Source organism: Cryptomeria japonica, chromosome 8, assembly GCF_030272615.1.
Source record: "Cryptomeria japonica chromosome 8, Sugi_1.0, whole genome shotgun sequence".
Lineage (NCBI taxonomy): Eukaryota > Viridiplantae > Streptophyta > Pinopsida > Cupressales > Cupressaceae > Cryptomeria > Cryptomeria japonica.
In genome coordinates, this window is record NC_081412.1 from 104,272,954 (window position 1) to 104,285,401 (window position 12,448).

A 12,448-nucleotide genomic window follows, 5' to 3' on the forward strand; every position below is an offset into this window, starting at 1 on the left:
CTACGATCAGGACATAGGAAACCACCTATAAAACCTACCAATACCGATGGAAGAGGCGTATAGTCCAAATCCAAAAACTCCTACCAAGGGATCTCATATCCACAAACTATGTCATCATGAACTATCCAATGAAGTGCCTCTATCCCACCCTCCTCTGATTGCTAATAAGGTAATAGTGCACTTACTACAAGTATACACAAGATCCAGTAACAATCCTCTAGGGTCATCGTAATCTCACCTGTGGCAAAGTGGAAGGTATTCGTGTCACTATGCCATCTCTCTGCCAGTGTTGTAAGTAAACCCCGGTTCATAGTAAACCGAGGCATATCTTGTAGGGAAAATAGGCCGCATCTATCAATAATCTCTAGATCGGCCTATGACAACCGTGGTATCAATGCCCATGGTCTAGGGAACCACTCACGTGACTGAACCACTCCCAATCTCTCTTGTCGAAAGGCAAAACAAGTCCAATATCAGTTTCCTCATCAAAATGATAGTTCTGATACTAATTGTAAAGTATTGATGCCAATAGCTAACAAGATGAGAGGGGGGGTGAATCATACAAACTTAAACTTCCATAAAATCAATAGATTCAACCTCGGTAACTTATACTTTTGCAATATAACCAAAACTGCTAAACATGCAAACTCATAAACACATAATCATCATAAAACTCATAACACTAGATTTAACATGGGAACCCAAATAGAAAAAAACCACTGTGGGATTTTAGACCCACTAAGAAATATACTCTTCTAGAGTATGCTCGGTTAAAAGCAAATCCTCTTAAAGATTACGAACACATTGCTAGATGTGACCCGGTTAAGGGATTTCCCTCAGATCTGTTAGGATCTTCACTTTGTTAGAAGTGACCTTGTTAAAGGATTTCAAACACTCATTTAGAATGTTACCTTGCTAGAAGGTTTACAAATAAGACTGTTAAGTCCACTCGGTTAAGAGATTTCCTGTCACTTACAAAATAATAGTAATAAAAATATATCTTCAACTTCACATCTAAAATACTAAAGAAGATTCTTATTTGCTCAAAACAATCTAGTCATAAGACTTATCTTGTCCGTTTGCTGGGCTTTCTACTTTGTTATTCAAACAGGTCTTCAAGCTTATGTTCTCGGTAATCACTATGTAGCATCATTATGCTTACACTTGCTTGCATGCATTGTTCATCAACAATTTCTTATTTATAAACAATTCTCACCACTTAATCACCTTGATCACATTTCCCATGATCAATCTTAGCCATCAGATCTTCAAACTTGACCAGTTTTAATGTATCCTTCGATCTAAAAATGTTTTACCTTGCCTTGGGACTTGCAGTCCTTTCTTGGAACTTGTGCAAGGTTATTGCGGTTCAATCTGCACTGTAGATCTTCCTGTTGATTTTCCTTTGCCATATATCCTTAACAAACTTCATGCACGACATACCAATCATTTATACATCTCTAGCTAATCATTGTCCTTCATTAAATAATGCTTGTATTCATCCAATACGATCTGTTGTAACTCGGTTGTTACTTCGTTGTTACTCGGTTAACACTGAACTTCACTTGGTAGACATTCTGTCTTCATTAACTGATATCGATAACCTTAGGGTTTACCGACTAGGTTCCTTAGGGTTTACCAACTAGGTTCTTTGTTCGGTGACATAGTATAGTATTAACCTTACAATCAACAACATATGTAGGACATCAAAACAATCTAAATATCATGATCTCATCATTGTCTAACTCGGTAATAGTTGCCCATTGAATATCTTATTCCTCCTCTTATTCATCACATTCTTTCTATGTCTTTTACCGACATCTTAATTCTCTTCTAATCAATCTTCTCAAGATATGGCAACATCATACTGAATCAAAAAATCAATCTCTTGACATCAATGACAAAATAATGTTATAAAGATAGTTATCATCCTTCTTTAGTTATATCAATAATCTCCAACAACCTTCTCAATAACCTTAATGAATATCAACAATCTTTCTTTCTACTGAAAATGCCAACAATCTCCCCCTTTGGCATTGATGGCAAAACCAACAATTAAATGGTAATACCAACAAGATATTCAAATTGATTCGGATCCAGATTGCTGTTAGACTTCTCCTGTTATCCTTGAGATGTTAAAATCTTCTTTGTTTTTGCAGTCTTCTCCCCCTGTCATTAGTCTTCTGTTATTTTGATCATTTAGTCAACCATTTAGTCTTCTCTCCCTTTGACAACAATGCCAAAAAGTAAAAGAACTAAATCATGATTTCTTCCTCTATGAAGTGATTTGCCTTACTATGTATCATCTCAGTCTCGGTCAGAGCAACTTGTCTCTATTCACTACTTCCTGCACATCTTTAGAAAACCTTCTAAAGTGTGTAAATCAGCATCAACCCATATTCTTTTGATTCATCAAATTGATGCTTTCACCGAAATCTATCAGTGAGTAGAAGATAGGGGTAGGACCCCTAACTTGCTTCTAAGATACTCAAAAGTGTCCCTTGGCAGTGGCTTTGTGAAGATGTCTGCAATTTGCTCCTTTGAACTGATATATTCTAGCATAACATTCTTCTCTTGAACTTCTTCTCTGAGATAATGATACTTTATAGAGATATTCTTTGTCTTAGAGTGCATTATCGGATTATTTGAAATGTTAATGGCACTAGTGTTGTCACAAAATATAGTTACTGGCTCGGTAACCTTTTCATTTATACCTTCCAACAGTTGTTTGATCCATGCTATGTTGGTACAATTCAATGCTACAACGACATATTCAGCTTCAGCTATTGACTATGAAATGCATCCTTGTTTCTTGCTAAGACAACTTACAAGTCTACTTCCTAAGAAGAAAGCTCCACTACTTGTGCTTTTTCGGTCATCAATGTTTCCTACCCAATTAGCATCAGTATAAATGTTCAAATCAAAATCATTCCTCTTTTCATATACTAAGCCATACTCTTCAGTGCCTCTCAGGTATCTGAAAATTCTCTTGATTGTTGTCATATGGGTTTCCTTGGGATGTGCAGAAAATCTTGCAACTATACCTACTACATGTGCTATATTCGGCCTACTGTGAACAACATATTGCAACTTTCCAATCATATATCGGTAAATTGTCTCATCAACAAATGCAGATTCATCATTCTTTGATAGTTTACAGTTGGTAGTCATAGGAGTACTTACTAGTTTAGAATCCTCCATTCCAAATTTCTTCAGAATTTCCTTTATGTACTTGGATTGAGTAATGAAAATCTCATCTTTCATTTGTAGTATTTGTAAACCAATAAAATACTTTATCTCACCAATTAGTGACATCTCAAATTCTTTGCACATTTCATTTCCAAAATTCTTGCATAAAGAGTCATTTCCACAAAATATAATGTCATCAACAAATATGGCTGAGATCAGTATTCCATTGTCCTCATCATTCTTCATGTACATATTTTTGTTTTCATTTGTCCTTATAAAACCAATCTTGATTAAGTAAAAGTGCAATCTTTCATACCACACTCTAGGTGCTTGTTTCAGACCATATAAAGCTTTGTTCAGTTTGCATATCTGATCTTTACTCTTGTCTTCAACAAATCCTTCAGGTTGTTCTATATAAACTTCTTCTTATAGTATACCATTCAAAAATGCAAATTTAATATCCATTTGATATACCTTGAAATTTTTGAAAGTAGCATATGCCAACAATTTTCTTACTCCCTCAAGTCTAGCCACGAGTGTAAAAGTTCCACCATAATCTATTCCTTCTTCTTGAGCATAACCTTTGCAAACTAGTCTTGCTTTGTTGCGAATGACCTCACCTTTTTCATTTAGCTTGTTTCTGAAAATCCACTTTGTACTGATTACATTTTTGTCCTTCAGTCTTGGAATCAGTGTCCATGTGTCATTTTTCTTGATTTGATCAATTTCTTGTATCATAGCATTTACCCAATCTTCACTCTTAAATGCCTCTTTTATTATTCTCGGTTCAAATTCAGATATCAGACATGTGTTCTATCTCAGGCTATTCCTTGTCATTACTGGATCATCCTTATCTCCTATAATCTGACTTGATGCATGATGTCTTCTAACATATTTAGCTAATATAGGCTCAGTAGGTTCTGTATGATCTTCTTCATCACTCAGTAACTGGACATTTTCTTCAGCAACTTTCTCAGTAGGACTTCTCAGTTGAACATAAACAAATTCTTCATAATCTTCTGGTTCTTTGGAATTTCCTTCATCATTTCTTTCTGCAAATTCATCAATTTTCACATTTGCACTTTCCACTATTTTGTTAGATGATTTGATCAGACATTTAAATGCTTTTCTTCTAGAAGAATAACCTAGAAATGTTCCTTCCTCACTTTTCTGATCAAACTTTCCATTTCTATCATCTTTGTGAACATAGCATCTACTTCCAAAGATTTTAAAATAACTTACATTAGGTTTCTTGTCATACCAGATCTCATATGGTGTCTTCATAGTTCCTTTCTTCAGTTGAACTTGGTTCAGGGTGTAAACTGCACTGCTGATTGCTTCTCTCCAAAATGTTTGAGGTACCCTCTTTTCTATCATCGGGGTTCTGGCACAGTCAACAATTGATCTATTTCTTCTCTCGGTTATCCCATTTTGTTGAGGTGTTCTTGGTGCAAATACTTGTCTTTTTATACCATGATCATTGCAGAATAGGTTAAATTCATCAGAAGTGAACTCTCCTCCTCTATCAGATCTAAGACATTTCAGTTGTCTTCCTGTTTCATTTTCAACTCTTTCTTTGTACCATTTAAACATTTGAAAAGCTTATGATTTTTCTTTTAAAAACATGACTGACATCATCCTTGAGTAATCATCCACAAATAATATGAAATACTTATCACCATAATAACTTTGAACTTTCATGGGACCACAAAGATCAGTGTGTACTAGATCTAAAATTCCTTTAGAAGTGTAGGACTTACTTGTAAATGTTGATCTTGTCATCTTACCCATTTGGCATCCTTGGCACATAGCATTCTCAGGTTTTTCCAGACTTGGTAGACCTCTTACTCGGCGCTTCTTGCTTATTTTGATCAGATTATCAAAATTTACATGACAGAACCTTTTATGCCATAACTAGGTATCATCTATCTTTGCATAAAGACACTTGTTCCGAGTTGAGTCAAGATGAAATGTATTTCCTTTTGTTTGTGTCCTGGTAGTAGCTAACTTTCCATGCTTGTCATGAACTTTGACAATTCCTTTATGAAATTCTTTTCGGTATCCCGTATTGTTTAGTTGTGCTACACTCAATAAATTGTATTTCAAACCTTCAACCTAGTATACATCATCACATTTAGCATTGTCAAGAAGTTTTATAGATCCTTTACCTTTCACTAGACATGGTGCATCATTACCAAATCTTACATAGCCTCCATCATAGTCTTCTAATTTAACAAATTTGTGTTTATCACCTGTCATATGATGTGAGCATCCACTATCTATGATCCAAGAATCATTGTTATTTATGTGAGATACTAGGGCTTTTTCTTCATACCTTTCTTCATCAGATCAATCTTTAATATCCACATAAACAACTTCCTCAGTATTAGTTTCATCAGATTTGTCATCGTTCGATTCTTCATCAGCTACTAGACATGTCTTTCTATCTCTCCTTCTGAAGTCTCGGTGTCCTCTGTATTGGTTGTCTTTCTTCCTGTTATCTTGGTATTCTCTCTTTTCACTAGATTCCTTGTCAGGACAGTTAGAAGCCATATGTCCTATTTTATCACAATTGAAACATTTTAAAGGTAGTTTTCCTTTATACTTACCTTTGCCTCTCGATAACCTTCTTACTAATAATGCTTCAAACTCTTCTTGCTTCTTGATTTCTTCATATAGTTTGTGCACTTCTTCCATGTTCTTACGAAACCTTTCACTTGCTCCACTATGATTCCCTTCATAGTACTTACTCATTCTATCATTGTAATCATCATATTCACCAATATGAAAAGAACTGAATGCAGATTCTACTTTATTTACCGAAGACCCACTGTTATCAAAATTACTTAACTCAAATGCATGTAGCTTACCAATAGTAGCATCTAAAGAAACTGGCATGTTATGTACAGACCTCAATTCATTGATTGCAGAGACTCGAATAACATAAGTTGGTAGAAGAGTTCTCAACAACTTACTTGTTACATCCTTTTCTTCAATAGTTCCTCCAGGTCCTTTAATTTGATTTACAGTCTCCTTTAACCTTGTATTATATTGGGTTATGTTCTCACCTTCATTCATTCTCATGGATTCAAGTTGTCCTCTTAGACTATCTACTTTTGCTCTTTGAACATGTTCATCACCACCATAAATAGATATGAGCTTAGTCCACATTGCTTTTGCATCATTACAGCCTTCTAGATCATTAAAATCTGAGTTGGTCAATGTTGATGTAATTTCAATCATAGCTTGAATATGTTCTTGGTTTGCCTTTATCTCTTCCAAGGTCATAGGGTTGGTGCTCGGTGCAATGTAATCATTCTCCAAATAATATGTTGCATATTCTCTAATTCCCAATAAATGCAGCTTCATCCTTTTCTACCATGTGGAGAAACTTGACTTGTTCAGCTTCGGTGCATCCCTTTTATACATCTTCGGATCTTTACCTTAAGTACCTTTAAACCTTTTTTTCTTTCGTAGTCCAAAGCTCTGATACCAATTGATAGTTCTAATACTAATTGTAAAGTATTGATGCCAATATCTAACAAGATGAGAGGGGGGGGTGAATCATACAAACTTAAACTTCCATAAAATCAACAGATTCAACCTCGATAACTTATACTTCTGCAATATAACCAAAATTGCTAAACATACAAACTCATAAACATATAATCATCATAAAACTCATAACACCAGATTTAACATGGAAACCCAAATAGGGAAAAACCACTATGGGATTTCGGACCCACTAAGAAATATACTCTTCTAGAGTATGCTCAGTTAAAAGAAAATCTTGTTAAAGATTACAAACACATTGCTAGATGCGACCCGGTTAAGGAATTTCCCTCAGATTTGTTAGGATCTTCACTTTGTTAGAAGTGACCTTGTTAAAGGATTTCAAACACTCAATTAGAATGTTACCTTGCTAGAGGGTTAACAAATAAGACTGTTAAGTCCACTCCGTTAAGAGATTTCCTGTCACTTACAAAATAACAGTAATAAAAATATATCTGCAACTTCACATCTAAAATGCTAAAGCATATTCTTATTTTCTCAAAACAATCTAGTCATAAGACTTATCTTGTCCCTCTGCTGGGCTCTCTACTTTGTTATTCAAATAGGTCTTCAAGCTTCTATGCTCGGTAATCACTATGTAGCATCCCTGTGCTTACACTTGCCCGCATGCATTGTTCATCAATAATTTCTTATTTATAAACAATTCTCACCACTTAATCTCCTTGATCACATTTCCCATGATCAATCTTAGCCATCAGATCTTCAAACTTGACCAGGTTCAATGTATCCTTCGATCTGAAAATGTTTTATGTTGCCTTGGGACTTGCAGTCCTTTCTTGGAACTTGTGCAAGGTTATTGTGGTTCAATCTATGTTGTAGATCTTCCTACCGATTTTCCTTTGCCATAGATCCCTAACAAACTTCATGCACGACATACCAATCATTTATACATCTCCAGCTAATCATTGTCCTTCATTAAATAATGCTTGTATTCATCTAGTATGATCTGTTGTAACTCGATTGTTACTTGGTTAACACTGAACTTCACTCGGTAGACATTCTGTCTTCATTAACCGATATCAATAACCTTAGGGTTTACCGACTAGGTTCTTTTCTCGGTGACATAGTAGTATTAGCCTTAAAATCAACAACATATGTAGGACATCAAAACAATCTAAACATCATGATCTCATCATTGTCTAACTCGGTAATAGTTGCCCATTGAATATCTTATTCCTCCTCTTATTCATCACATTCTTTCTGTGTCTTTTACTGACATCTTAATTCTCTTCTAATCAATCTTCTCAAGATATGGCAACATCATACTGAATCAGAAAATCAATCTCTTGACATCAATGACAAAATAATGTTATAAAGATAGTTATCATCCTTCTTCAGTTATATCAATAATCTCCAACAACCTTCTCAATATCCTTAATGAATATCAACAATCTTTCTTTCTACTAAAAATGCCAACACAAAACATAGATATCAAATTCAAAATCACATCAAAAACTTGAAAACTTTGAAAATCTAATCAAGTTCTACATTATATTTATCCATATCAACTTGTAACACAACTCAAGTTTTCAAAAATCATATCAAACTTGTAACACAACTCAAGTTTCCACATCACATCAACTTGTAACACAACTCAAGTTTCCAACCCATATCAACTTGTCAAACAACTCAAGTTCCACAATCATGTCAGCTTGTAACACAAATTCAAGCTCCACATATATCAACTTGAAACAATGCAAATCAAATCAAGTTCATATCAATTCCACATTAATATCTATAAATAACTTGAAAAATCGCAAATCAAACCAAGTTATATCAACACTCATATTGGACAAACTATCAAAACCATGATAGCAGACATAGAAACGAACAATTTACACCTATCCTAGCAAAACTGACCTTATCCTATAAATTTTCCTCATTCACAAATCATCCTATCTCGCAAAACCTACCACATGTGCTAACTAAATTTGGCTACGTACTGAAATCCTACTCATGTGCTAACGTGTTTTTTCCACGCGCTATCCTATCTACCCCACGCACTAGATTGACTCTATGCGCTATTTGTTTCTTCCAATGTGCCATCTGATCTACCCTAAGTGCTAAACCTATCCCATGCGTTAACCTAGCCTATGTCTGCGCTACCTATCTAGCCCTATGCATTAGGTCAGACCTACGCGCTACTTACCCCTACCCATGAGACCCCCTGTGCACCCAATGCACTAGGTTTACCCGATGCGCTACCCATTTAACCCTCTATGCTACCTTGTGTCCCTAATGTGCTAATCAACAGCTATGCGCTAACCTAGTTGCCCTAAGTTTTCGGATGCTACCCAAAATCTAAAACCTTATGCGCTACGAAATTTTTTGTATGCGCTAACCGACGACCCCTATGCGCTAAAACGAAAAATCTGCATGCCAAAATTCAAAACATGACCAAAAATGACAAAATCAAAAATCAAAAAGGGATCAAAAAGGTTGACTTACCGGTGGTCCATACGCGGCAGGCCTCCAATACCTTCGAATGTGCTTGAATCGATGCGTAGAATACGGAATAGGCATTTTGTCTTCTCTCCAAAAGTCTCTCTCTTCAAGGTCAACAAGCACAAATGAGACAAAACAATGCACTTTTCCCCTTTTATAGGGTTAAATAAAATTAGGGTTAGAGGATTGAGCATGTAATTCACTTGTGGTCTTCCTCGTACCCTCACACACATCAATATCAGGAGATGAATCAATTTTAGCATTCCACATAGCCAAAATTTTACAATGCAAACACAATTATCAAAACAAATCAAATTTTCCAAATTTTGATTCATCTCCCGAGGGGGCATTATCAAACATTGTTTATCAAATCTGGGGCATCACACATCCAATCTCAAACATGACATGAAAATCTAAAAACAACACTGATCACAATCAAATTTTAGCGACACATCATTTTCTTTGAATTAACATGTGCACACACGTCACTTCAAAGAGGGGCAAAATATAGACGTATAAAAATGACTATATTCCTAAATGAATATTTTATGTTCATTTCTCTATTTAATTAAATTATCCACATTCCTCTATTTAATTAAGTAAATTACTCAATTTATTTAATTAAATTCAATTAACCCCTTATAGGTCATTTAATTGAATAAATCATTTTATTTAATTAAATCTATTCTTCTAAACCTTTTAATTAAATTTACATTTAATTAAATAGGGAATCCCAATTAAATAAATCTAATGTATTTAAAAACCTCCACTTGCAACCAAATTAAAATAAAACAATTTATTTTAATTAAACCTATTATCCCTCACCCACTTGCATTTTCCTACATCTCCCACTTGCATCCTAAACCCTCTTCTAGATTCTTCTAATCACTTCTAAATTAGCCTAACCCATCTCCTAAATATTGTCACATCCCTAAGCAAGAGGAAGTCACTTCTCAAACCCTCGAAGTCTTTGATAACCATTAAAGGCTTCAAGTCTCCAACAACTTTCTCTTCCAAACCATTAAGGTTAACTCAACCCTCTTGCATGATTAGAGACTTTTTCTATTAAACTCAACCCTCCATCTAACCCAAGGGTCTCATCAAGCATTCATTGCTTTGACCATGGTTATCCCTTAAACCTTGCACAAGAGTTTATCCTTTGGGTAAAAGCTTTATCCAATGGATAATCTTAACCTAACCTTAACCCTTACCCCCTAAGGTAACCATGAGGTCTTCTCAGGCATTTAATGTCTCCAACCCCTTCTATCAACCAGTCTTATCTTAACAATTGTCACCATTTCATTGGTGAGAATTACAAACATGGATTCCCAACTTTCAAATTTGACCCTTGATTAAATCTTTCAATCCTGGCCATCCATTGCGCTATTTTTACTATAAATAGAGCTCTCCATCCTCCATTTTAAAATCATCCAAGTCTTTAGCATCATACTTATACTCAAATCCATGCAAGCTTTAATATCTCATTTATGCTCATCATTTAGCCTCTCTTTTAAATAGGAATTAATCTAAATATGCATGTTTAGAGTATTTTCCTTATCATTTAGCTTAATCATAGACTAGTATATCATGCTAGGATAGACTTGCTACTAATCTTGTCATCTTATAATCTAGTTTATTGCATTTGTAAGATCATGCATAGCTTAGGATGCATTTCATAATAAAATCAACCAAAGCATCCCTTGTTCTTGCATTTGTCATCCCTAAACCACTTTGCTCGGTGATTTGAGAGCAAAGACATTGGTTTGAGGGACCTTGTGAGATAGAGAACCATGGAACCAACCTTGGGAAGCTGAGTCATCCTTCATGACTCCATAGCTTGCACCAAGAAGTCTTGTGGGTGTGTGGACAAGGCTCCTTAGGCTTCATTTTTCACATTTTAAGTTCTATTAACCTACTTTTCCCGCATACAATTATCATCAATAATATTGCTTCCACATTTACTTCTCTGTATGTACAATTAAGATTATTTGACAAGGTGAAAAAATATAGCTATAGGTGGAGATAATCATCTCAATCAAATGTGCCCAATCTCAGGAATATAGCAGCTACTACAAGAGAGTATACCTCTATTGTCAACTAAAAATATGCCTACAATCTCAAAGGAGTGAGACCTAATTCAAAGGTATATTTTTTTAGAGTTAATTAAGCTTCTGGAGAAACACCAAGATTTTAGCAAATCTTAGTAACATATCAAGAGTGTAACCATCATTAATATTCATTATGCTAAAGTAGATTTCAAAATTCATTTAACATATATGAGCTGACATGAATGTAACACTTTTTAAAAGGCTATATTTCTCTCTTTTGTCCATTTTCATATTATATGATATCTTATTTTACTAAGCATGCCCAACTCAAAAATTATAGACTTTACTGAATTCTTTTATTGTAATGCATTTTATTTGATTTGGATGCATTTTATTTGATTTGGACATATTTTATTAATTTCTTTATTTGAATATGTTGATAGCTAATATTCAAATCTAGAGTTGAATGCAAGTAATACTAGTAAAAAATGGATAAAAGTTTAAAACTAAATTTTGAAATAATACTATTTTTTATTAAGATAAGTTGGGAATTTAATAGGGCGCAAACCCTTATATAATAAAAACAAGAAGGTTACCCATGCCATAACCCATGCAAGGCCTAAACAACATTTAAAACTATATTTTGAACATCTTTCTTATGCCTAGAACTGAACAATATTCTAGCCAGAGTCGACTTCCAAACAAAAAAAATTTAGAGAAGGAGGGTTCCCTTTAGTAGTCTCAAATAAGGGCACCAAACAATTTGAACAATGGGGAGTGGCATGAGGAGAATAAAAAACACTAACAATCAACTCAAAGAGAGGATGTGGAGAATAATAAACAAAAACACAATTAGGGGAAGGGGAAAAGTAATAGCCCCATTGAATTTAAGGATAGGACGGTTAAGAATAGGCCTTCAAGGAACTAAAGAAGGATAAGGAAATATGAAAATAGAATCCTCTAACTCATCATCACTCAAAAAAATAGTAAGATGATGAGGGAGAAAATTAGTCCACCAATATGAGTAAGATAGCTTGTGGGAACCACAAGGATAATTGGCAACCAAATGCCCCATTGCAAAGAAAAGCCTACAACAAAAAGGAATACACTCATTATCAACAATCTTGGTCCATGGGTGGTCATTAACCTATAAAACACTATCATTGGGAAGAGATTTTGACAAATCAATGTGA